The sequence below is a fragment of the Sapajus apella genome, unplaced genomic scaffold, assembly GCF_009761245.1.
Source record: "Sapajus apella isolate SASKATOON/1434 unplaced genomic scaffold, GSC_monkey_1.0 scaffold87, whole genome shotgun sequence".
NCBI lineage: Eukaryota > Metazoa > Chordata > Mammalia > Primates > Cebidae > Sapajus > Sapajus apella.
The window spans coordinates 290,940-317,663 of NW_022437027.1; the positions used below are offsets into that span (position 1 = coordinate 290,940).

Here is a 26,724-nt window from a genome sequence, read left to right on the forward strand (position 1 = left end):
CTAGTCACTGCCTGCAGAGGCTTTGCTGAGCTGCTGTGGGCTCTGCCCAGCTGCCGTGTGAAGTTCCCTGCAGTCCTGTTTATATGAGTGTAGTTAGAACTGCCTCGGCAATGGCAGCCCACTTTTATAATGGCAGACTCTCTCTGTAATGGCGGACTGCCTCAGCAAAGGTGGACTGCTTCAGCAATGGCAGCTACCTCCATAGTGGTGGACTGCCTTGGTAATGGTGGACGCCCCTCCCCCACAGAGCTGGACCATCCCGAGTTCAGCTGTGCTTGCTGTGAAACTCTCAATCCAGAGTGTTTCCAATTGCTGTTTTTTTGTGGGGATGCGACCAGCTGAGCCTGATCACCTGGCTCCCTGCCTCAGAGCCTCATTTTTTTTTTTTTTAGTTGAACGGTCGATTCTGTCTCCCAGGTGTTCCAGTCTCCTGTTGAAAAGGCGCTGGGATCTGTGTGATGTCCCATGCGGTGCCCCACTGTGCCGGCTGAAACAATCACGCTGAGATTTGTGGCACTTTTTTGCCCAGGAATCTCCTGGTCTGGCTCCCTGTTTCAGTCCCCTTTTTAATCAGATGAATGGGTGACTCTGTCTCCCAGGAGCTCCAATCGCCAGCTAAAATGGTGCCTGGACCCGTGTATTTTGTACAGAGAGCTGTTGCGCCAGGGTGCCGGCCCAAGCAGCCCCGCTGGCGAAAACAGCCACACCAGCCAAAACAACTGTGGGGGCCAAACCAGCTGTGCTGGTGACCCGTGGGGCTCCTCCGCCTGGGAATCTCCTGATCTGTGGGCAACAAAAATCCGTCTGGAAATGCGGCATCCACTCACCCTCCGCACTTTTGCTGGGAGCTGCAATCCTGAGCTGCTCCTAACTGGCCATCTTCTACGGTGTCTGTTAGCATTTTTAAGCTGCATTAAAAGGGAGAAGAAAAATATCAGGACTTTCAACCAGAGCGATGGTATTAGAGATGTAGAAAACTGAACAGAATTGAGAGCTGTTTGGGGAATAAATGCAACATTGGCATTGGATGGATATGAATGTTATTAAGAAAAAGTACCAGTTTCTGCTTCACCATAGCTCAAAACTTAATGGACGATGTTACCATGTTTTGAGACAAGGAGTGTAGAAGAGATGGCCTAGGAAAAGACATAACTACATCTTCTATTCTGTATTTCTACCTATAAAAGTAAGGAAGATAAATCACATTATCCACAATAAGAAATCATATTTTAGCCAAGATGACATTTCTGAAAAGGAAGAAGAGATTTCCAAAGTAATTCATATTTAGTACTTGGAACTCTCCAGAAATGTGCTGAAAACATTTATACTTTCTGAAAGTCATAACATTTTTCCTTTTCTCTGTAGAATTCAGAGGAGACAATAGGAAGAAAATACTGTAACATGAGAAACACTTTGGAATCCAACCATCTGCCCAGACTTGTATGGTTCATTGTTAGGCATAACAGAGGCTGGAGCACAGGAAATTTCCTTCAGGCAACAGTCCTGCTGAAAATTTTGGTCAACTTCATTTATGAAAGAATCATTTTCAATCTTGACACATATCAGTTTTTGCTCCCCAGAACTGTGGCATTCTGTGAGCTGTATATTGTTTTTACATTTAAATAATGGGAGCTCCCCAATATGTTTGGTAACCAACAAATTACTTTTTCTCTTTTAACATCCCTCCCCTGTATCTTTTTTCTTAAAAATCAAATAGAAAGGGTCCAGGAAAAGCAATCAGATATACAAACAGATAATTCTAGAATAAATACAAAACAAAGTTAGAATGATACACTTTAAGGCACAAGTGCACACTCACAGCTAACTAGTCATGTGTTTATATATTCTGCGTGTGATTTTGACATATAAATTCTTCAGTTCTATTGGTAACTTAGAATTTAGCTGAGTGGCTGAGTTATGGGATAAATGACTTATCAGCCATCGTAAAAAGTAAGCAAACAAGTGGATTATTCGAAGCCTTATTTCTTTTAGAATCTGTGTTTGAGTCTTTTTCACTGGACAGTTAGTACCCCTATTAGGGAATAGGTCAGAAAAAATAAAATGACTCCAAATATATGCCATCGTCTACTGATCGCCACTGCTACTATAACCCACTAGCCAACTAGTCAGAATCTCCAAGCTAGAATATGTGGAGAAGAGTAAAGAAGTATGAGTGATGATCTTTACTGTCAAGGAATTTATCAAATAATTAGAAGGATAAGATGCAAATATATTAAAAAGTAAACTAGATAATTATGCAGGGCAATAATACACAATTGTACTCTGAATGCTCAATTTAAATTATCTATGTTGGAGTTCAGTTAATCCTTGGTTAGATTCATAAGCCCACAGAGCCGATTTAATTCATATATATTATTCTAAAACAACTCTTCTCTTCTTTTTCTCTTTTTTTCTTTTTGAAATTGACTCTCACTCTGTCACCTAGGCTGGAGTTGAGTGGCGCGAACTCGGCTCACTGCAAACTCTGCCTTCCACGTTCAAATGATTCTTGTGCTTCAGCCTCCAAGTAGCTGGGATTATAGGCATGCGCCGCCACACCCAGATAATCTAAAGTGACTTTTTAATCTACACTCATTTCTCACATTGTTTCTATGAGAAAATGTATTCTGGTCTCCGATGTACAATAAGAATACATTTCTCTATCAGGCACCAGCAATGACAATCCAGCATAAGCAGATTAAGAATCAGACAGAATTTCTAGAAATACAACTATAATAACTAAAATTTTCAAATTAAATGAATGCATAGATTTGATAAAAAATATTCATTGTAGGCCAGGCTCAGTGGCTCACACCTGTAATCCCAGTAATTTGGGAGGCCGAAGTGGGTGAAGCACTTGAGGTCAGGAGTTCGAGACCAGCCTGGCCAACATGGTGAAACCCTGTCTCTACTAAAAATACAAAAATTAGCCAGGTGTGGTGGTGTATATGGTGGTGCAATAAATTATAGGTGGCCAGCTGCTTGGGAGGCTGAGGCAGGAGAAACTCTTGAACCTGGGAGGTGGAGGTTGGGGTGCGCCAGGATCATGCCACTGCATGCCAGCTTGGGCAACAGAGCAAGACTCTGTCTCAAAAAAAAAAAAAAAAAAAAGAGAGAGAGAGAGAGAGAGAGCTCTAGCTAAAGATAGAATTTTTGAACTGAATAATAAATCAGAACATATCACTTAGGATTCAAATGAAAAAAGTCAAAGAAATAGAATATATGAATAGAGGCTAAAAAACAGGTAGAAAAAGTCTAACATTTCTAATCAGAGTCTTAGACGAAAAGAAGAGGGAGCAGCAGTAGAATCATTTGAAGAGATAATTATGATTGCAAATTTTTCAAACAGGAGACAGAAATATAGTATCTTTTTGTATCCATGGGAGAATGGTTCTGGGACCCTCTTCCGATACCACTTTCAAAGGATGTTCAAGTCTCTTGTATAAAATGGTGCAGTATTTACACATTCTCCCCTTATTTTAAATCATCTCTAGATTACTTATAATACCTAATATAATGTAAATAGTTGTTATGCTGTATTTTTTATTTTTAATTTTTTAACTTTTTTACCATTAAAAAAACAACTTTTATTATAATTATTTGTAAGACAGAAACTAGTAAAAAATACAGATAAAAAGGAAAACTGAAATTCTCCTTGATCTTAACATTAGAAATAACCAGTTAATATTTTGATGTACAGTCTTCTGTTTTATATGCATATACATGTTTTTAAAATTATAGTTGGGATCAAAAGTGTTTATACTGTTTCATAACTTACTTTTAATTTATGTATTTATTTATTTTCTTTTAATAGGTTTTAGGGGAACAAGTGGTGTTTGGTTACTTGTTACAAGTTTTGGGGAACAAGTGGTGTTTGGTTACAAGTTCTTTACTGCTGATTGCTGAGATTTAAGTGCACCCACCACCTGAGCAGTACACTGTACCCAATGTGTAGTCTTTCATCCCTCACCCCCTCGAACTGTTTTCCCTGAGTCATCAAAGTCCATTGTGTCATTCTTATGCCTTTGTGTCTTCATAGCTTAGCTTCCACTTATGAGTGAGAACATACAATGTTTGGTTTTCTATTCCTTTACTTCATTTAGAATAATGGTCTTCAATTCCATCCAGGTTGCTGCAAATGCAATTATTTAATTTCTTTTTATGGCTGAATAGTATTCCATGGTATATATATATACTACAATTTCTTGATCCACTCATTGATTGGGGAGCATTTGGACTGGTTCCATATTTTTGCATTCGTGAATTGTGCTGTTATAAACATGCATATGCAAGTACCTTCTTCATTTAATGATACCCAGGAATGGGACTGCTGGATCAAATGGTAGTTCTACTTTTAGTTCTTTAAGGGATCTATACACAATTTTTCATAGTAGTTGGGATAGTTTACTTTCCCACCATCAGTGTAAAAAGTGTTCCCTTTTCACAACATCCACATCAACATCTATTTTTTTTTTTTTTATTGTGGCCATTCTTCCAAGAGTAAGGTGGTATTGCATAGTGGCTAAGATTTATATTTTCTGATCATTAGTGATGTTAAGCATTTTTTAAATATGTTTGTTGGCCATTTGTATATCTTCTTTTGAAAACTATTCATAACCTTAGCCCACTTTTTGATGGAATTGTTTGTTTTTTTCTTGCTGATTTATTTGAGTTATTTGTAGATTCTAGAAATTAGTCCTTTGCTGGATGTATATATGGAGAAGATTTTCAAGTTTGTCTGTTTACTCTGATGATTGTTACTTTTGCTGTGCAGAAGTTTTTAGTTTAATTAATCTCATTTATTTACCTTTGTTTTGTTGTATTTGATTTTCTTGGGTTCTTGGTCAAGAAGTTTTTGCCCAAGCCAATGTCTAGAAAAATTTTTCCAATGTTATGTTCTAGAATGTTTATGGTTTCACATCTTAGATTTAAGTCTTTAATCTATCTTAAGTTGATTTATATAGAGAGATGAGGATCCAGTTTTATTCTTCTACATGTGGCTTGCCAATCATCCCAGCATCGTTTGTTGAATACGGTGTCCTTTCCCCACGATAGATTTTTGTTTGCTTTGTTGAATATAAGTTGATTGTAAGTATTTGGTTTTATTTCTGGGTTCTGTATTCTGTTCCATTGGTCTATGTGCCTATTTTTATACCAGTACCATCCTGTTTTGGTAACTATAGCCTTATAGTATAGTTTGAAATCAGGTAATGTGATGCCTCCAGATTTGTTCTTTTTGCTTAGTCTTGCTTTGATTATGTGGGCTCTTTTTTGGTTTCATATAAATTTTAGGATTTTTTTTTTCTAATTCAGTGAAGAATTATGGTAGTATTTTGACAGGAATTGCACTGCATTTGTAGAATCCTTTTGGTATTATGCTCATTTTCTATCAGTCCATGAGCGTTGGGATATGTTTCCATTTGTTTGTGTTGTCTGTGATTTCTTTCAGCAGTGTTTTGTAGTTTTCCTTGTAGATGTCTTTCACCTCCTTGGTTAAGTATATCCCTTAGTACTCTCTCTCTATATATATTTTTTGCATCTATTGTAAAAGGGGTTGAGTTCTCAATTTGAATGTCAGCTTGGTCACTATTGGTGTATAGCAGGTCTACTGATTTGTGTACATTAATTTTGTACCCTGAAACTTTGTTGAATTTATTTACCAGTTCTCGGAGCTTTTTAGATGAGTCATTAGGCTTTTCTATAATGGGTATACGATCATGTCATCAGCAAATGGTGACAATTTGATTTCCCCATTACCAACTTGGATGCCCTTTATTTCGTTCTCTTGCCTGATTGCTCTGGCTAGGACTTTCAGTACGATGTTGAATAGAAGTGGTGATAGTGAACATCTTTGTCTTCTTCCAGCTCTCAGGGGTAATGCTCTCAACTTTTCCATGTTCAGTATAATGTTGGCTGTCAGTTTATCAAAGATGGCTTTTATTACCTTAAGGAATGGCCTTTCTATGATGATTTTGCTGAGGGTTTTAATTATAAAGTGATATTGGATTTTGTCAAATGCTTTTTCTGCATCTATTGAGATGATCATGTGATTTTTGTTTTTAGTTCTGTTTATGTGGTGTATCACATTTATTGACTTGTGGATGTTAAACCATCCCTGCATCCCTGATATAAACCCACTTGATCATGGTGCATTATCTTTTTGAAATGCTGTTGGATTCTGTTAGCTAGTATTTTGTTGAGGATTTTTGCATGTATGTTCATTGGGGAAATAGGTCTGTAGATTTCTTTTTTTGTAATGTCTTTTCCTGGTTTTGGTATTAGGGCAATACTGGCTTCATAATATGATTTAGGGAAGATGCCCTCTTTCTCTGTCTTTTGGAATAGTGTTAATAGGATTGGTGCCAATTCTTCTTTGCATGTCTGATAGAATTCAACTGTGAATCCATCTGGTCCTGGACTTCCATTTTTTAGTTCCTTTTGAATTATCATTTCAATATCACTACTTGTTATTGGTCTGTTCCGACTTTCTATTTCTTCCTGTTTTAATCTAGGAGAGTTGCGTATTTCCACGAAATTATCCACCTCCTCTAGGTTTTTTAGTTTATGCACGTAAAGGTGTGCATAGCAGCCTTGAATGATCTTTTGTATTTCTGTGGTATCAGTTGTAATATCACCCATTTCTTTTCTAATTGAACTTATTTGGATCTTCTCTCTTCTTTTCTTGGTTAATCTCACTACTGGTCTACCAGTTTTATCTACCTTTTCAAAGAACCAGCTGTTTCATTTATTTTTTGTATTATTAAAAAAAATTTAATTTAGTTCTGCTCTGATCTTGGTTATTTCTTTTCTAATACTGGATTTGTATTTGCTTTTTTCTTGTTTTTCTAGTTTCTTGAGGTGTGACCTTAGATTACCTATTTATGCTCTTTCAGGCTTTTTGATGTAGGCATTTAATGCTATGAACATTCCTCTTAGCACTGCGTTTTCTGTATCCCAGAGGTTTTGATAGGTTGTGTCACTATTATCATTCAGTTCAAAGAATTTTTAAATTTCAATCTTGATATTATTCTTGACCTAATAATCATTTAGTATCAGATTATTTCATTTTCATGTATTTGCATGGTTTTGATGGTTCCTTTTGGAGTTGATATACAATTTTATTCCACTGCTACCTGAAAGAGTATTTGATATAATTTTGATTTTTAAAAATTTGTTGACACTTGTTTTGTGGCCTATCATATGGCCTGTCTTGGAGAAAGTTCCATGCACTGATGAATAGAATGTATATTCTGTGGTTATTGGGTAGAATGTTCTATGAATATCTGTGAAGTCCATTTGTTGTAGGGTATAGTTTAAATCCATTGTTGCCTTGTTGACTTTCTGTCTTGATGACCTGCCTACTATTGTTGGTGGAGTATTGAAGTCCTCCACTATTATTGTGGTGCTGTCTATCTCATTTCTTAGGCCTGTTAGTAATTCTTTTATAAATTTGGGAGCTCCAGTGTTAGGTGCACATATATTTAGGATTGCGATATTTTCCTGTTGTACTAGTCCTTTTATCTTTATATAATATTCCTCTTTTTCTTTTTTAACTACTGTTACTTTAAAGTTTGTTTTGTCTAATGTAAGAATAGCTATTCTTACTCATTTTTGATATTCATTTGCATGAAATATCTTTTTCTACCCCTTTACCTTAAGTTCATATGAGTCCTTATGTGGTTGGTGAGTTATTATCCATTCTGCCATTCTATGTCTTTGTTATTTGAGCGAAAAAGTAGCTTTTTATTCCTTTAACAATAAATGTTTCAAACTATATGGGGTACTTTACATTTTGTAATAAAATATTCATGCACACATAATCAAAGAGAATTTAAATTGAATAATATATATGCTGATAACTCCTTTTTTTGAGCAAATTGATCAAGGTGAGTTTTATTAAATATGTTTGCATTTTTTTTCAAAGTAAGAGACTTGCATATATTGAATCCACAGCATTTTCAAAATCAAAATCTGGCGTTTTTCCCCATGTTATCCCTCCCCATCCTCCCCATTCTCTCCTGTCCCTTCTCTAGCACCCCCAACAGACCCCAGTGTGTGATGCTCCCCTCCCTGCATCCATGTGTTCTCATTGTTCAACATCCACCTATGAGTGAGAACATGGGTCTTTGATTTTCTGTTCTTGTGTCAGTTTGCCGAGAATAATGGTTTCTAGATTCATCCATGTCCCAACAAAGGGCACAAACTCATCATTTTTTATGGCTACATAGTATTCCATGGTGTATATGTCCCACATTTTTCTTGTCCAGTCTATCATTGATGGGTATTTGGGTTGGTTCCAGGTCTTTGCTATTGTAAACAGTGCAGCAACGAACATACGTGTGCATGTGTCTTTATAATAGAATGATTTATAATCCTTTGGGTATATATCTGGTAGTGGGATTGCTGGGTCAAATGGAATTTCTATTTCTAGGTCTTTAAGGAATCACCACACTGTCTGCCGCAATGATTGAACTAATTTATACTCCCACCAACAGTGTAAAAGTGTTTCTATTTCTCCACATCCCCTCCAGCATCTGTTGTCTCCAGATTTTTTTAATGATCATCATTCTAACTGGCATGAGATGGTATGTGAATGTGGTTTTGATTTGCATTTCTCTAATGACCAGTGATGATGAACATTTTTTCATATGTTTGTTGGCCTCATGTATACGTCTTCTTTTGAAAAGTGTCTGTTCATATCCTTCTCCCACTTTTGAATGGGTTTGTTTGTTTGTTTTTTCTTGTAAATCTGTTTTAGTTCTTTGTAGATTCTGGATATCAGCCCTTTGTCAATTCTGGATATCAGCCCTTTGTCAGATGGGTAGATTACAAGAATTTTTTTCCCATTCTGTTGGCTGACGGTTCACTCTACTGATTGTTTCTTTTGCTGTGCAGAAGCTCTGGAGTTTAATTAGATCCAATTTGTCTATTTTGGCTTTTGTTGCCAATGCTTTTGGTGTTTTAGTCATGAAGTCCTTGCCTACGCCTACGTCCTGAATTGTTTTGCCTAGGTTTTCTTCTAGGGTTTTTATGGTGTTAGGTCTTATGTTTAAGTCTTTAATCCATCTGGAGTTAATTTTAGTGTAAGGTGTCAGGAAGGGGTCCAGTTTCTGCTTTCTGCACATGGCTAGCCAGTTTTCCCAACACCATTTATTAAACAGGGAATCCTTTCCCCATTGCTTGTTTTTGTGAGGTTTGTCAAAGATCAGATGTTTGTAGATGTGTGGTGTTGCTTCTGAGGCCTCTGTTCTGTTCCATTGGTCTATATCTCTGTTTTGGTACCAGTACCATGCTGTTTTGATTACTGTAGCCTTGTAGTATAGTTTGAAGTCAGGTAGCGTATGCCTCCAGCTTTGTTCTTTTTGCTTAGGATTGTCTTGGCTATGCGGGCTCTCTTTTGGTTCCATATGAAGTTTAAGGTGGTTTTTTCCAGTTTTGTGAAGAAGGTCATTGGTAGCTTGATGGTGATAGCATTGAATCTATAAATTACTTTGGGTAGTATGGCCATTTTAATGATATTGATTCTTCCTAACCCTTAACATGGAATGTTTCTCCATCTGTTTGTGTCCTCTCTTATTTCCTTGAGTTTTTTTTTTTTTTCTTTGTCTATTAGATTGGTTTAATTTGAAAGCTTTGTCTTTAGCTCTGAAGTTCTTCTACTTGTTTAATTCTGTTGCTGAGGCTTTCCAGTGCATTTTACATTTCTCTAAGCATGTCCTTGATTTATAGAAGTTGTGACTGTTTTTTATCTATACTATTTCACTTGAGATTTTTCCATTACCATCTTTTATTATTTTTATTTCTTTAATTTGGACTTCACCTTTCTCTGATGCCTCCTTGATTGGCTTAATAATTGATCTTCTGAATTATTTTTCTGGCAATTCAGAGATTTTGTCTTGGTTTGGATCCATTGTTGGTGAGCTAGTGTGATCTTTTGGGGGTGACAAAGAACTTTGTTTTGTCATATTACCAGATTGTTTGTATGGTTCCTTCTCATTTGGTTAGAGTATGTCAGAGGGAAGATCTGGGACTCAGATCTGCTGTTCAGATTCCTTTGTCTCCTGGGTGCTCCCTTGATGTGAGGCTCTCCTCCTTCTCCTAGGAATGGGGCTTCCTGAGAACCAGACTGCAGTGATTGTTATTGTTCTTCTTGATCTAGTCACCCAGCAGAGCTACTGGGAAGTGTCTGCAAGGAGACCTGTGGTGTGATTCATCTTCAGGCCTCTCAGCCATGGATACCAGCACTTGTTCCAGTGCAGTGAGGGCCCTTGCTTGTGTTTTTGTTTAGTGCACTGGTTTTGTGTTCATTGACCTCCAGCCAGGAGATAGCACTTTTAAGAGTGCATCAGCTGTGGATGTATAGGGAGGATGCAAACTTGCCCTAGGGTCAGTCAGTGGGTTGAGCCATAGATCTCCCAAGAGAGTGTGTCCTTTGTCATCCCTACCAGGGCAGCTAGTGGAAGACCATTAGATGGGGGCAGGGTTAGGCATGTCTAGGCTCAGACTCTCCTTGACCAGGGTTTGCTGCAGCTGCTGTGGGGAATGGGGATCTCGTTCCCAGGCCAGTGGAGTTATACTCACAGGGGATTAAGTCTGCCTCTGCTGCATTACACACACAGGTTGCTAGAGAAGTGGGGGGAGATCCAGCAGCCACAGGCCTCACCCCACTTCCAGGCAGCCTACAGCCCTAAAGGCCAGTCTCACTCCCACTGTGCCCCTTCCCCAACAGCACCGGACTTACTTCCAGGCAGCCAGTGAACAGGGCTGAGAACTTGTCATGGACAACAAGCTTTCCAGTTGAGAAAGCAAGCTGACACACAGTTCCTCAGCTGTCCCACAGAACCTGCAGAGGCAATCCACCTCCATCAAAGGCTCTGTGGATTATCTCGGCTTTCCTGGTGTGTTCCCATGGTGGTTCTTGGAATAAAACTTCACAGTATAGATCTCTGCATGCTGTTCTGTCCTTCTGAGTGGGAGCTGCAAGTTAGTCCTGCCTCCTATCCACCACTTTCTGCTTATCTCTTTTTTCAATTATTTTCAATCCATGGTGGGCTGAGTCTGTTGATGTGCAAACTGAGAATAGGGAGGGCCAACTGTAACCAAAATACTCAGGATCCTCAAGCAGGATAAATAATAAATTAATATCCATATATAGAAATACCATAATGAATCTATGGAACACCAAAGACAGAATCAAACAAGTAGAAGAAAGAACTTCAGAACTTGAAGACAAGGCTTTCAAATTAAACCAATCTGACAGACAAAGAAAAAAGAATTTTTAAAAAAATGAACAGAGCCTCCAAGAAGTTTGGAATTATGTTCAAGGACTAAACCTGCAAATAATTGGTGTTCCCAAGGAAGAAGAGAAATCTAAAAGTTTGGAAAATATATTTCAGGGAATAATCAGGGAAGACTTCCGTGGCCTTGGTAGAGATCTAGACGTTAAAATACAAGAATCTCAAAGAACAACTGGGACACCTGGGAAATTTATTGCAAAAAGATTATCACCTAGGCACATAGTCATCAGGTTATCTAAAGCCAGGACAAAGGAGAGAATCTTACAAGCTGTGAGGCAAGTAATCTATTAAGGGCCAACTGCAAACAAAATACTCAGGATCCCCAAGCAGTATAAATAATAAATTAATATCCATATATAGAAATACCATAATGAAGCCATGGAACACCAAAGACATAGACGATCTTTAAAGCAGCTAGAGAGAAAAGACAAATAACTTTCAAAGAAACAACAATGGGCCTACAGTTGCTTACTTAAAAGGAACAATGTAAACAAGAAGACAGCAAAAGAATATCTTTCATATGCTGGGGAAGAAAACCTGCCAAATAAAGGTATTTTAAAAGAAACATCAACATATCATCACTAAACAAATTTCCAAAGTATGTACTTTAGAGAGAAGAAAGATCATTGATCAAGGGCTTGAGAATCAAGTAGAACTAATAAACAAAAAACTTGCAGATTATTGGCAAAATCTAAGCAAAAATTGGTTGTGTTAAAGCTACAGCAACAATGAGGTATTGAAGAGATTTCTGCACTTCCATATTCATGGCAGCATTATTCACAATAGCCAAGATATGGAACCAACCTAAACTCCATCAAGGATAAATGGATAAAGAAAATGTCATATATATACACAACGGAATATTACTCAGCTTTAGAAGGAAATCCTGTCATCTGCAACAACATGGATGATCCTGGAGGATCATGTTATGTTACATGTAGTAAGACAGATAGAGAAAGACAAATAGCATATGATCTCACATATATGTGAAGTTTAAAAATGTTGAATTCATACAAACAGAACAGCACGGAATTACTAGGAGATGCAGGGATGGGGACAGGGACTGGGGAGAAGCTGGTCAAACAATACAAAATTTCAGTTAGAGAGAAATGAACTCAAGAGGTCTGTTGTATCTGGTGACTGTGGTTAATAACAATGTATTGTATGCTTGCAAATTGCTAAGAGAGTAGATTTTAAGTGTTCTCACCACAGACTGTGATAAATATGTAAGGCAATATATATGTTAATTAGCTTGACTTAGTCATGCCACAATATATTAATATTTCAAAACATCATATTGCATACTGTAAATATATGCAATTTTATTTGTTAACCAAAATGGTACATAATAAGCAAAATAGATATATACAAACAGCATTTAAATCATGAGGAGAGTAATTGAAATTAAAGTATTTCAAGATCTTTGAATTGGTCAGGAGGAGGGAAGGCATTAACTTTAGACTATGATAAAATTTCTAAGATCATCTCTAAAAATTGAAATAAAACATATAACTTTGAAGCTAGAGGAAGGACAAAAGTGAAAGGAAGCAAAATAATCTGAAAAGAAGGCAGGAAAAATGGAAAAAAAAATAAGGAAGATTCAGAATAAATATGAACACAAAATAATATGGTGGAAATTACTTGAAGTATATCAATATTTTCAATAAGTATAAATTAACTAAATACTATAAAAGTTAAAGGGGGATTAAAAAATAGCTATATGAATTTTGCTAAATGATTTTTGCCAAAGCATAAGAATACAAAAAGAATACAGAAATAATACTGAGAAATGGAAAGTGATATATTAGAAAAACACTAACTAAAAGAAACTTGAGGTAGCCATATTAATATAAGACAAAATAGACTTTAAGGCAAAGAGCATTGGTAGAAATAGAAAGATAACAATGACATATGGTTCAGTTCACCAGGAAGGCATAGCTATTCTAACCTTATATGCATCTAGTAGTATAACTTCAATACATATGAAGCGAAAATGGAAAGAACCATAAAGAAAAATATGCTAATACATAATTATAGCAGGAAAATGTAACACACATCTCAGAAACTAATACGCTAAGTAGACCAAAACCAGTAATGATATAATTGATTTGATCAACACAATTAACAAACTTGATCTAATAGATATTTGTGGAACAGTTGAAGAATACACATTATTTTCAAGCATACCTGGAACATTTACATGAGTTTAACACCTTGTGTACCTTAAAGCAAATCCTAACAAATTTCAAAGAATTACTATCATACAGATGGCATTGTGTGACCAAAAACTAATTCAATAATAAAAAGATAACTAGAAAAAAAACCCATACATGAAAATTTAAAAATGAACTTCTAAGTAACTTACAGGTCAAAGAAATAATCATGAAAAGTCAAAAATATTATAATGGAACGACAAATACTACTTATCGAATGTGTAGAATTCAAAGTAGAATGTAGAATTCAAAGTAGAATTTCAATAAAGAGAATATTGGAAACATTGTATGGCAATAAATTTGAAAACTTTGATAAAATGAGGAACTCTTAACAAAAATATATCAGAATAGAAATCAAGAAGAAATAGAAATCTTGTGTAGTCTTATAATCTTACAAAATTTTAATCAATAGTTGAAAAGCTTCCTACAAAGAAAACATCAGGAACATATAGTTTTACCAACAAAAGTTTATAAATTACAACCCAAAAAATCTAACTTTAGGCAAAATAAATTTGCAACAAATGCTTAGAAAATGTAACTTAATAAAAATATACCATTTATAATGGCACAAAATATGTAAAGTATAAAGATAATATATATGAAGTATCTGAGAGTAATTCTAATAGGTGCACAAGACTTTCAGAGAAAAAATTATAACATTTACTTAACTGAAAGACATGAGGATATATTCCGTGTTTGTGGCTTGGAAAACTCAACATTATTAAGATTTTGATTTCCTTCAAATTTATCTGTAACTTTAATGAAACTCCAGTCAAAATCAACAGTTCTATTTGTGTATGTGTGTCTTGGTGTGTAACCTAACAAGGTGATTCTAAAATTTATATGGAAAAACAGTTAAAGAATAATAAAGACATTCCTGATGAAAAATAATGAGAAGAGCACAGTGTTATACCAAATGTCAATAATTAATAAATTAATATATAATTAAATGATATAAAAGTTATTGGCACTTAGAAAAATTGATTGTACAGTCCAGGCATGGTGGCTCATGCCTGTAATCCCAGCACTTTGGGAGGTCGAGGTGAGCAGATCACTTGAGGCCAGGAGTTTGAGACCAGCCTGGACAACATGGCAAAATCCTATCTCTACTAAAAAAAACACAAAAATTAGCTGGGCATGGTGGCTTATGCCTATAATCCCAGCTACTTGGGAGGCTGAGGCTTGAGAATCACTTGAACAGGGGGAGACAGAGGCTACAGTGAGCCAAGAACATACTACTATGCTCCAGCCCCTGGGTGACAGAGGAAGACTCTGTATGGAAAAATAAAGAGGAAGGAGGAGGAGGAGGAGGAGGAGAGGGAGAGGGAGAGGGAGAGGGAGAGGGAGAGGGAGAGGGAGAGGGAGGAGAGGGAGGAGAGGGAGGAGAGGGAGGAGAGGGAGGAGAGGGAGGAGAGGGAGGAGAGGGAGGAGAGGGAGGAGAGGGAGGAGAGAAGAAGAAGGGGAGAAGGAAGAGGAAGAAGGGGAAGGGGGTGGAGGAAGAGGAAGAATAAGAATTGACCTTACAAATACAATAGGAAGTCCAGCAAGAGACTTATATATATATGGGAACTTGATTTATTACAGAGCTTGATATATGGCATTGAGCTAATTGCTTATTTATTTATTTTAAATCAATATTAAAGACTTAAATGTGAAAGACAAAGCTGCACAATGTGTAAAAGAGAATAACTAATAGAGAATACCCTTATCATCTTTCAGTAGGAAAAAATGTGTTAAGCCCTTGCAAAAACCAAGAAAATCATAAGGGAAAAGATTACAATTAAAGATACACTTCTGATTAGTAAAATGACACCATAAAAAATAGTGGAAAGAAAAATCACAAACTGGGAGACAGTATTCATAGCTTCGGTAGCTGACAAAAGATTTCTACCCTGAATATGTAAAGATTTTCTGTAAATCAATGAGAAAAAGACCAAGCACATAGTAAGAAAAGAATAGACAAAAGAGTTGAACAGACGCTTCACAGGAGAAGAAATGTGAATGGTTAATAAACATATGAAAAGTGTCTGACCTCATTAGTAATCAGGAAACACAAGTTCAAACCACAATGGAAAACTCTTTACAACTTCTTTTTTTTTTTTTTATTTTGAGACAGAGTCTCACTCTGTTGCCCAGTTTGGAGTACAGTGGCATGATCTCAGCTCACTGCAACCTCTGCCTCCCAGGTTCAAGTGATTCTTCTGCCTCAGCCTCTGAGTAGCTGGGATTACAGGCCTGTGCCAACATGCCTAGCTAATTTTTTGTATTTTTAGTAGAGACGGGGTTTTGCCATGTTGGCCTGGCTGGTCTTGAATTCCTGACCTCAGGTGATCCACAAAGGGTGTGGTGGCTCATGCCTGTAAGATCTCAGTCTCACAAAGTGCTGAAATTACAGGCATGAACCACCACACCCAGCCCTTTCACAATTTGTTGACTGAAACAAACAACTGAAAAAAACTAACTAACCATTGTCAAGAATAGTCAGTGTTAGTTACTCCAAGTAACCATTATTGGAACCTACAGTTTGGCACTATCCAGTAAAATCAAAGATACACACACACTGACACAGTGTGTACTCCTAAGTATATACACTAATTTAGAGAAATTCTTATATCTGTGTCTAGGGGCTATGTATAAGAATCTTCATAGTGACACAATTTGTAATAGCAAACAAACAAAAGGAAACAAACCGTATGTCCTTCATGGGGAGAGTGGATTAGAAAATTAAAGTATGGCCAGCTGTGGTGCTCACACCTGTAATCCCAGCACTTTGGGATGCTGGGGCAGGCAGATTGCTTGAGCACAGGAGTTCAAGACCAGCCTGAATAACATGGAAAAATTCCATCCCTACAAAAATTAACCAGGTGTGTTGGCATGCACCTGTGGTCCCGGATACTCAGGAGGCTGAGGTAGGAGGATATCTTGAGCCTAAGAGGAGGAAGTTGCAGTGAGCTGAGATTGCACCACTGCAGTCCAGTTCAGCCTGGGTGACAGAGTGAGATCCTATCTCAAAAATAAGGAAAAGGAAAGGAAAAGAAAAGAAAGGAGGGAAGGAAGGAAGGGAGGGAAGGAGGAAGGGAGGGAGGGAGGGAGAGAAAGAAGGGAAGGAAGGAGGAAGAAAGAAAGAGAGAGAGAGAAAGAAAGAGAAAGAGAAAGAAAGGAAGAAAGGAAGGAAGGAAGGAAAATAAAAAGAGAGAAAGGAAGGAAGAAAGAGAGAAAGAAGAAAGAAAGAAGACAAAAATTGAAGTACATTCTTACACTGGAAAAAATAAATAAATGAGTAACTTATATTTACATATAGCAACATGGGTAAGTCTTAGAAGTATAAAAAGTAGTTGCAGAGGAATGCACACATAAAATTTACAAACATTGTAAACAAACAATATATTGTTACAGGATACAAATATACAGTTGGCCTTTTGTATCTGTGGGTTCCACATTTATGAATTCAACCAACTGTGCATCACAATATTTAAAAAAAAAACAATATCACAATAAAATAATACAAAAAAATACAATATAGCAATTATTTACATAGCATTTACATTGTATTAGGTATTACAAGTAACCTACATTGTATTAGATATTACAAGTAACCTAGAGATGATTTAAAGTATATGAGTAAGCATGTGTGTAGGTTATATGCAAACATTATGCCATTTCTATAATATCAGAGACTTGAGCATCTGAGAATTTTGGTATCCTAGGAATCCTGAAACAAATCCCCCATGGATACCAAGGGATGACTGTACAGAGGAAAACTATAAAGAAAAGTAATGACTAACTAAAACTCAGAATTGTGGATTTTTTGAGGGGAGCAGGAAGAAGATGGAAAGGAGGTACATGGAGGAGTCTTCAAAGTAAGTGGTATGTTTTTCTATTTAAATCGATGGCTTGGTCTATGGGGATTCATCATGTTCCACGTATATCACATCTATTTTATAAATTCTTCATAGTGATTCAACATTTGATATTAAAAAGAATAAAATGAAAACTCAAGCCTGGAAGTACCGGATAGATAACGAATATCACTTACTGCTTTTAAGGTTGGAACCAGTGGCTCCATTGAGAGGTGATAAAAGATACATCCTTTCAGAGCAGGGAGAGGTACTTGCACAGGAAATTCTAGACAGAATAGGATTTGGAATTGCTGCAGGGAGAAGTGAATAAAGGAATTCTACTTGGAGAATGGCATGAACAGAGACTGTGAAGAGGAGATTCTCATCTTATGTTGGGGATCCATGGTAAACATAGTCTATAGAGATAATTGATGATATATAAGCAGTTTGAACGATTAGTTTGATAAACACTAGACTGCCAAGAAATTCAACTTATCTTTTCATTCCATTGACATAGGAAATGAAATAAAAGGCTGGGTGCGGTGGCTCACATCTGTAATCCCAGCACTTTGGGAGGTCAAGGCTGGCAGATTACCTGAGGTCAGAAGTTCAAGACCAGCCTCGTCAACATGGCAAATTCCCATCTTTACTAAAAATACAAAAATTAGCCAGATATGGTGACATGTTCCTGTAATCTCAGCTGCTTGGGAGGCTGAAGCAGGAGAATTGCTTGAACCCAGGAAGCAGAGGTTGCAATGAGCCGAGATCATGCCACTGCACTCCAGCCTGGGTGACAGAGCAAGACTCTGTAAAAAAGAAAATGAAAAAAACCTGTCTGATTTTTTTTTTAAGCAAAGTATATTTTAGGATATTCTGTAAGTGAAAATGAAGGTCTTTGCTATGTTTCTTTCATATCAGCACTTACAGATGAAGGACCACACCTTATTAAAATGGGAAATTGGATGTGAAAGCTGTCCCTTCCCTCTGTCTCTCTTGCCATTGTGTCCCACCCGCCCCTGTCCAGTTAACTGCAGCTGAACGTGTTTACCAAACTTGACTTCTCAAGAAAGTGCAATGAGAGTGTTCCAGGTCACGAATGGGTTACCTCCCGGCCTGAAGAAGAAAAAAGAGGAAAAAGAGAAGGCCATCATTGCAGAGGCTGCCGCTCACACTCTCCGGCTACAGTTACCCACTCCATCAGCCATGGTGACATCTGATGAACTATTAGCCTGGCCCACATGGCTGGAAGAGCGACATCTCAGGTCAAGGTGAGTCAAGCCTGCCATCTGGTCCTGGCTCCAGGCTCCTGCACTGATTGATGACTTCAAAATGGTACTTCCAGGAGAGTTGCCTTTGCATTTCTGCACCCCAAATGAGAGAACACTCACATAGACTCACTCCATATGTTTCCAAATCCAGAACCATCATGATGCTAGGAGGCAGTCGTAAAGTAGGCAAAAAGATTTCATAAACTTTAAAGGGCCTTCAACTTGAGGCATATTCTCTGAGAGGCCGATAGTGTCCACCTATATTCTAGGTTAAGAATTTCAGCCATGGAGGTGAAGAGGAAGGAGTAAGCTGAATAACTTCCAAAAGTTATTACACGGAGAAGATCAGGATAAGAGTGCAGAGTCCTGACTTGTCCTCAAAACACATGGTCAGTTTGCTTCTCACTAAATGATACCAGAGATCTGGAGAGAAACTCAGCAAGAGTAATTTTGGTGGAAGAGAAATAGTTTATCTTCAGAAGAAGAAATGGAGTAGCCTTGATCATTTAGTCTGTGCTACAGTGGGTGAGGCAAAGGAAATGTTCTATTACACCAACAGAGTCAGAATGTCAAAACTGCTGCATATCTCCAGGGATGGAGCAGGAGGAGGGAAGGTCCAGATGTTGGTGTGGTACATACGTTAAAAGGGCATGAAGCATATTGTAATAAAAAATTGCAGGGGCTGTGAAGCATTGCATTATTTTGATGAGACAAGGAAATGTGCAGATTAAGGATCATTTTGCAACAGAGTATTTTTAAATCTCTATTTATAATTTTCACAGCCAGGAAAGTTAATTTATTTTGCATGGAACTATTTTGAAGTTAGAGATAGCCCACAAAGGAAAAGTCTGTCTTACAGAAATGGGATGCAGGGGCTCTGAAATAACAGGAGCAGAGAAATGAAGATGCTGAAATGAAGAATTGTGGTTTCGTTGTCTTGGTTATCCATAAGCAGTTGAGTTAAGCACACACACTTTGCACTGAGGCTTCCTAGGTTTAAATTTCTGCTACTTACTAGCTGAGTAGCTTTAGGCAAATCATGTCTCAGTTTTCTCATCTGTAAAAAGAGTTCAGCTGAGCACTGTGGCTCATGCCTGTAATCCCAGCATTTTGGGAGGCCAAGGCGGGCAGATCACCTGAGGTCGGGAGTTCGAGACCAGCCTGACCATCATGGAGAAACCCCGTCTCTACCAAAAGTATAAAATTAGCCAGGTATAGTGGTGCATGCTTGTAATCCCAGTACTCAGGAGGCTGAGGCAGGAGAATTGCTTGAACCCAGGAAGTGGAGGTTGCAGTGAACCGTGATTGTGCCATTGCACTCCAGCCTGGACAGCAAGAGCAAAACTCCGTGTCAAAAAAAAAAAAAAAAAAAAAGAAGTTATAATAGGATCAATCTCACAGTTTTATAGGCATCAACTGACTAACATATGTAAAACACAAAAAATTGCCTATCACGTAGTAAGTGCTTCATAGTTATCAGTTATTGCTATCAATAAAGTTTTCGAAAAACGAAATTTTATTTTTTAAGAGGTCATCCAATCTCTCCTAGTTTACTCTGCTTGGATTTGCTTTCCTCGTTGGCTTCATTACCATTTAGGTTTTTGAAAAAGCAAATTGCTTGACTACACAAAGTCTTCAGGGTCCTCATATTTTTCCGGAATAAAGCCATGTAATATTAGGTTGAAGCAAAAGTAATTACGGTTTTTGTCATTGGGATTATCACCTAAATAATTACCGGATCCGTATTCAACTACTGAATGGAAATTCTGTTGGAGAATTGAAATGTTATGACCAAACATTTATTAGACTTTTTCAGGGAAAAAGATGTGAATTTTATTTGCTTAAAACAAGACAAAAAAACAAAACAAAAACCACATCTAGCCAACTTGGTTTAATCAGCTGTTTGCCTCCAGGCACTCCGTCAGCCTCTGTCTGAGGTGTCAGAGAAGTGGGCCCTGAAGTGGCTGAGAGGAAAGAAGAGGCTCCATCGGATTACAGATCAGACAGAAACACCCCCAGCCCCTCATCTTGTCCTTTGCTGGGAGACACACACAAAGCTCTTTATTTATTTTATACTTAAAATGTCAAAGGCGCCTGGGGGTGGGCCTCTGGCCTGGGGATTGGCAGACCACACTCCTGGGCTGACATAATGAAAGTCCACCATGTGGCTGTGTGATTCACACAGCGTGTGCATGTCACCAGCAGCCGATGGGTCTTGGCAGGGAGCCTCCTACTGGCTTGGGAACAAATAGGACTTGCATGTCCTGGAGTGGCAGGGAGACCATGATGGAAAACCGCCTGGATGTCCGCACACTTTGCGGGCACAAAGGCAGCAAACACCCACACGCCAAGCTATTCACAGAGTGACGACTAAAGAACAGCCCAGCAGCAAGGGACCCTGTAGGACAAGCAGTTGGCAGCAGGATTTTACTAGTCCTGCCTGGTCTTGAGGAGAACAAACCCAAAACATATCTGGAAAGAAAAGATAGCACATTTAATTTCTTGTTGACTTACCTCTTGACAGGGCTCCTAAGTGCCTCACAGTGTGTACAAAGCACAGAGGCCTTGGTGTAGCTAGCCTTCAGAGCCAAACAGACTTGATTAGAAAGCCAGGCCTTCCTCTATTCATTCTACAACTTGCCGTTTTAAGGCCCTTAAACTTAAAACTGAAATTCTGAATTTGAGAACCAAGAACTAGATTTCGCCAGGCTGATTTGGAAAATGAGCACAGTTTTAGACTTTCAGGATTCTATGCTCCCTGGAAGAGTTCTGTGACTGAGTTACATGTGGCTCCGTCGCTGAGCACATGTGCTCAGCGCGCCAATCACCTGGCTTAGGGGATGACTGTTGATTTTGAAGCACTCTGCTTACTTTCTTTGGTAGCTCTTCAAGCGGAAGGACTCTCATTTTCACCTTTCTCTAATAAGGAGGATGGCAATCTGAGTCTTAGTGTTAATTCTATTCTTTGCTTTTAGCTAATGAAGGAATATTTGCCAGTATAGAGCTAACAATGTGATGCAGGAAATTTTTTTTAAAATGAGTAAATCAAAATAGCCAAGTGAAACACTTTAGCTTTTATACAATCTATGACTGGCAAAAAATAATTGTTTGTTTTCTGCTCTTTCCTTAATGATTGGCTTTTATAGCTAACTTGGAAGTTTAATGCATCGAATAAGATGTGCTCTATCTGTAAACTCCTCAATGGTACTTAATAATTTACTGAGTATCCCTTGTATACATATTTGGTATTTGGAAGGTTATCAGAGAAACAAAAGAGATAATTTTCAACCCACAAAAACAACTTCGTTTGAGAAGTAAACATAATTATATAATTCAACATGTAAAAAATTCCAAAGCAACATTCTGACCCACAGGATGAGTTTACTTAAATTTAGGAAAGTTGGAGAATTCATTCCATCCTTCCTACTATTATACTATTTAGAAGAAAATGTGTTTATTATTAGATCTTGACAAAGAAAATAAAACTGGGTTGACGATCTCACTTTTTTTTTTTTTTTTTTTTTTTTTTTTTTTGAGATGCAGTCTCACTCTGTGGCCAAGGCTGGAGTGCAGTGGCACCATCTCTGCTCACTGCAGCCTCGGCCTGCCAGGTTCAAGCGATTCTTCTGCCTCAGCCTCCCAAGTAGTTGGGATTACAGGCATGCACCACCACACCAACCTAATTTTCGTATTTTTAGTAGAAACGGGGTTTCGCCATGTTGGCCAGGGTGGTCTTGAACTCCTGACCTCAAATGATCCACCCACCTCAACCTCCCAAAGTGCTAGGATTACAGGCATGAGCCACCACACCCAGCCTATGATCTCACTTTTATAAGATTACAGTGAGGAAGGTAGCAAGGAATATGGTTTCCATTTGAAGATAACGTCAAAAGTTCAGTGATTTGTCAAAGTTCAAACAGCAACTTGCTAGAATTATGTGCCAGGAGTTAGACGTAAAATTTCAGGCCACTGTGGTTTTACATGAGACCACTCTGTGTCCTGCTTTTTGTGGGGAAGAAACTGATCATCTTACTGACAAGCAGAAATTATTATTTTAGCAGAATGCTGAATCTATGAGAGAAATGTATATTTTAGTCTATTTAAAGTCATGACTCTTAGGATTGATTCTCAAATTTTAAAACACTGAAACAGCCACTGCTGTATTTTTCCTGGGGAAAAAGTATCCTAATTTTGACCTTATTCGAGCTACAGTATAATTCCAGAGGGACCAATGAAGGGGAAGAAAAGAACTGATGAGGTCTAAGTGGTGATTGCATTTATAGATTAATCCTGACAGAAAGCAAATACGTCTCCTCCCAGGAGGCCCCAGTGTAGTCAACTGAGAAGTGGGGTCGTTATTTATGAGAACAGTGGACTTTTCCCATTACAACACACATTTTAATTAAGTGAAAGATGATTTTTGCTGGTAGGAAGCTTAAAAAGTAAATACTGTACGGTTGTTAGTTTTTCAACGTTGGCTATGTGTGCAATCTTCTATTCTTAACACTGTTTCATACAGCAATTTGTCTTGCCCTCAAATCTAATGGGAAGATAGTATATGCTTAAGAAAGCATTTCACATGCCAAGGCCTGCAAGGCCCACGTGGGGAAAGAGTGGGCCCAATGACTGGTTGGCAGCATGGCCCCAGAGCAATTTCATTTCCGTCTGTTTTATATGATGGCCATCCGCATAAAATTTCATTGAAGCCAATAAGTTTGGAAAACACTTATCCAAATGAATCAATGAAGATGGAGTAGGAGCATAATGATGGTGTGATTTTTATTCTTCAGCAAAGTGATACATTCTCATTCTAAAAGTTACTACCACATATCACAAAACTTGTCAACCATATATATCCACGATGAAAGTCATTAAGAGTCCTTATGGAACTGTTGTGTTATGGACGCAAAACAACTGATTTATAATATGAGACTCAAATAATCAATTTCCTTTTTTGAAAATCAAAGCCCCATGATTTCTCACTGATAATATATAATAAATGATATTAAGGAATTATTGTTATTTTTTAAGATGAGATAAAAGTAGTGCGGTTATATTTTAAAATAGTTCATATCAATCCCAGCACTTTGGGAGGCCAAGGCAGGCAGATCACCTGAGGTCAGGAGTTCGAGACCAGCCTGGCCAACATGGCAAAACCCCATCTCCACTAAAAACACAGAAATTAGCCAGGCGTGGTGGCTGGCGCTACTCAGTAATCTCAGCTACTCAGGAGGTTGAGGCAGAAGAATCACTTGAACCCAGGAGGCAGAGGTTGCAGTGAGCTGAGATCACACCATTGCATAACACCAGCCTGGGCGACAAGAGTTAAACCCCGTCTCAAAAAAAAAAAAAAAGAAAGAGTTCATATCGTTTAGGGATACACTCTGTAATACTTAGCAATGAAGTTATATGAAGTCTGAGCTTCATTTCAAGAGAATTTGGGGCATGGGGTGGGAAGAAATTAAGGATGTAAATTATTCAAGATTGGCTATGAACGGTTACATGTTGAAGCTACATAAGAGTACATGACGTTTTTAAATGGCCTCCTCTGCTTTTGTAACAACATATTTGAAATTTTTAATAATAAAATTTTTATAAGAATTCTGTTTTTAAGAATTCTGTTTTGAGGACCGCAACAAACAGGAATGGTCTTGATGAATTTTGAGAGGCAGCAAGAGACCATTCTGAAATTATTTTAAATTTCCTCTTCCCTGGTTTAGAAAACCAACAAAATTGGGCTGTAGCCTCCCTAATATGACCACTACTCTGCAAAATGAAGCTACTACTTTATTCAATTCTGTAATTAAGTCCAGATTATGCATATTTGGAGTCTCTGCTTAATGTGTTACCAACAACATATTGTATTTTCAATCAGGGCCTCATTCCACCTACATCCACCTCATGTAATACTTCTAGGTTACTATGCCTCATTGTCCTGTTAGCATGTGCTTAGAAATCACAGCCGAACTTTAATAATATCTCAAGCAAAATACAAACAAAAAGTTAAATGTGGTGCAAAAATAATCATACCATATACGTCAAAGTCATTAGCATGGGTAAATGAGCATTGTCTATAAAAACACAAGAAGCACGCCCCCTATTAACGCTGCCTTGGGAAATCAGAGGCTATAGCTGTGAATGAGCATAGCCGCCTTGCCTTCTTTTACCAAAACCAGCACACTTCTATTATTCTACTTTCTACAGAATTCAAGTGTTAAGCAACTGGCATCAAAAATTCCAAACTGTGGGAAAGAAAATCTCCAACTTCACGGATCTTTAAACATTTTTTAAATACAAAAAGAATAGTCTGGTAGGTTGAATGCTTAGAGGTTTTGAACTAACATTTTAAATCCATAATGTGCTGTCACAGGTACCTCCAAAAGCAAGGTGGAGAGGGAAAATTGCTATTGGTTAAATACTTTCTGTACTTTAGGTGCTATGCTATGCACCTCAGACACAAAGCCTTATGATACAGGCTTTATGATCCCCACTCTAGAGATGAGAAAGTTGAGGGTCATGGAGGTTAAGTAACTTGCCCAAGGTCACATGCTAAAAAAGGTGTATATTCAGAATCTGCAAAAGACTTTGACCCCATGAGTACTTTTAAAGCCATTTGCCTTCCGGCCCACTGATACACTCCTGAATATTTCGAAATGTATTAATCCATTGAAAGATAGAATTAACCCAAGTCCTTTTTAATGCTCTTAGACTTCCAATAAGATAATTCTATAAATTATTTTCTATATATAGATCACATATGTCTTCTTTCAATTTACTGATGAATCCATTTCTACCTAGCCTGATCCAAATCAAGTTAATCAAACTCCATATTTTTCTCTAACTATACTAGAAAGAGACAGCTGAAAAGTCAGAAGTCTAATTCAACTGGTCAGTCCTACTATTTTCACATTGGAAAGATAATTGCTTACAACTGAGCTCTCCCTAGACTTCCACTCACAGCAATTCAAGCTGGAAGGGGCTCTCCTGTCTCACTCTGTCTTCTCCAAGTTCGAGGGAGATTTGTCTAGTAACAGATAATTAAAGACATGGCAGTGCTACTTGCTAGGATTTCACTCTTTCTCTTTTACCTCTTATAAAAGAAGAAACTTCAGTTTAAAGATTAGATTTTTCCCCCTTTTCTAAAGCTGGGTATACCAACTGGCATCGGCTGTATTAAAATCAGGAGAAACCTCAATCAAAAAGCCTCTCTCGGAAGGCAGGCTTTCTTGTTAATATGCACCAACATGAAAGGCCTTCTTTTCATCCTATACAACTACAGTGTGTGTAAATTGCAGGGGGCTCATTGGCATAAATCTCGCCTGCGACCTCTGAGGTAAACTGGATTTACATTACTTTCTGACAAGAATTAAATGAAGGCCTTGTGGATATATGAACAGCCTTCTAGGCTGCAACAGATGGGCATGAATGTGCTCCCTAGGAAAACTATCAGTGACATCTGTGTCCTCCAAATTCTGGTGGTCTCAGCCAATTAACGGGGGTAGGGGGAGAGGGGGGGTTGGGAGGCCACGGCACAGCCCCCAGCCAAAACCCAGGCAGAAGTGTTTGTGTTTGGAGATGGGATCAGGCTGGCCTGCCGCAGTGAGGTTAGCACTTTATTGTTATCATTCAAATGGAGAATGTGGCTTACAAGCTATTTGTATACCACAGTGAGGATAATATGATTTTTCTCATTTGACCGGAGGAGATGGCCCTCTCTTGCAGCTGATATCATATTTCAGTGCAATCTCTTTGAGACGGGTATTTACTTTTGTCTCTTCTGAGGCAGGCTGAGGGTGTTGCTGTCTGCCAGTTTCTGTAGTGCATTCATGAGTCACAAAGCAGGTGAACTCTAAGACGACACAGAGCTCTTTCCCCAAAACATTCTTCTTCAAAATCTACTTCTTTCTTTCTTCAAAATGGCATTTTCTCATTTCACCAAAAAAAAAAAAAAAAATCAGAACCAAGGTTTCCTAGTTAAAACAAAGTCAAGAGAAATGACATCAAATATCTTGAATGAAGTGTGGTGGAGTCTTTCAAAGGGTACGATGAATCCCACTGTCTGAATTTACCAGATCTCAGCATGTCAGTCCCCCTGTGTTCAATGTGC

The 26,724-nt window shown here is 38.0% G+C and overlaps 1 protein-coding gene across 5 annotated transcripts in view; it reads right to left on the minus strand.

Moving 5' to 3' along the window:
• The window catches only part of ALPK1 (alpha kinase 1), a 162,125-nt gene that overhangs the window by 83,608 nt on the left and 51,793 nt on the right, over positions 1 to 26,724 (minus strand). For 2 of the 5 annotated variants that reach the window (XM_032254727.1, XM_032254726.1), the window contains exon 3: positions 828 to 908. The exons of 2 other annotated variants lie outside the window; for them this stretch is intronic. The gene's annotated coding sequence lies outside the window, so the exon portion shown is untranslated. Of the gene's footprint in view, positions 1 to 827; positions 909 to 10,704; positions 10,710 to 11,789; positions 11,804 to 26,724 lie in introns of those variants that run through there. One more of the 5 variants, XM_032254725.1, reaches the window with a different exon arrangement.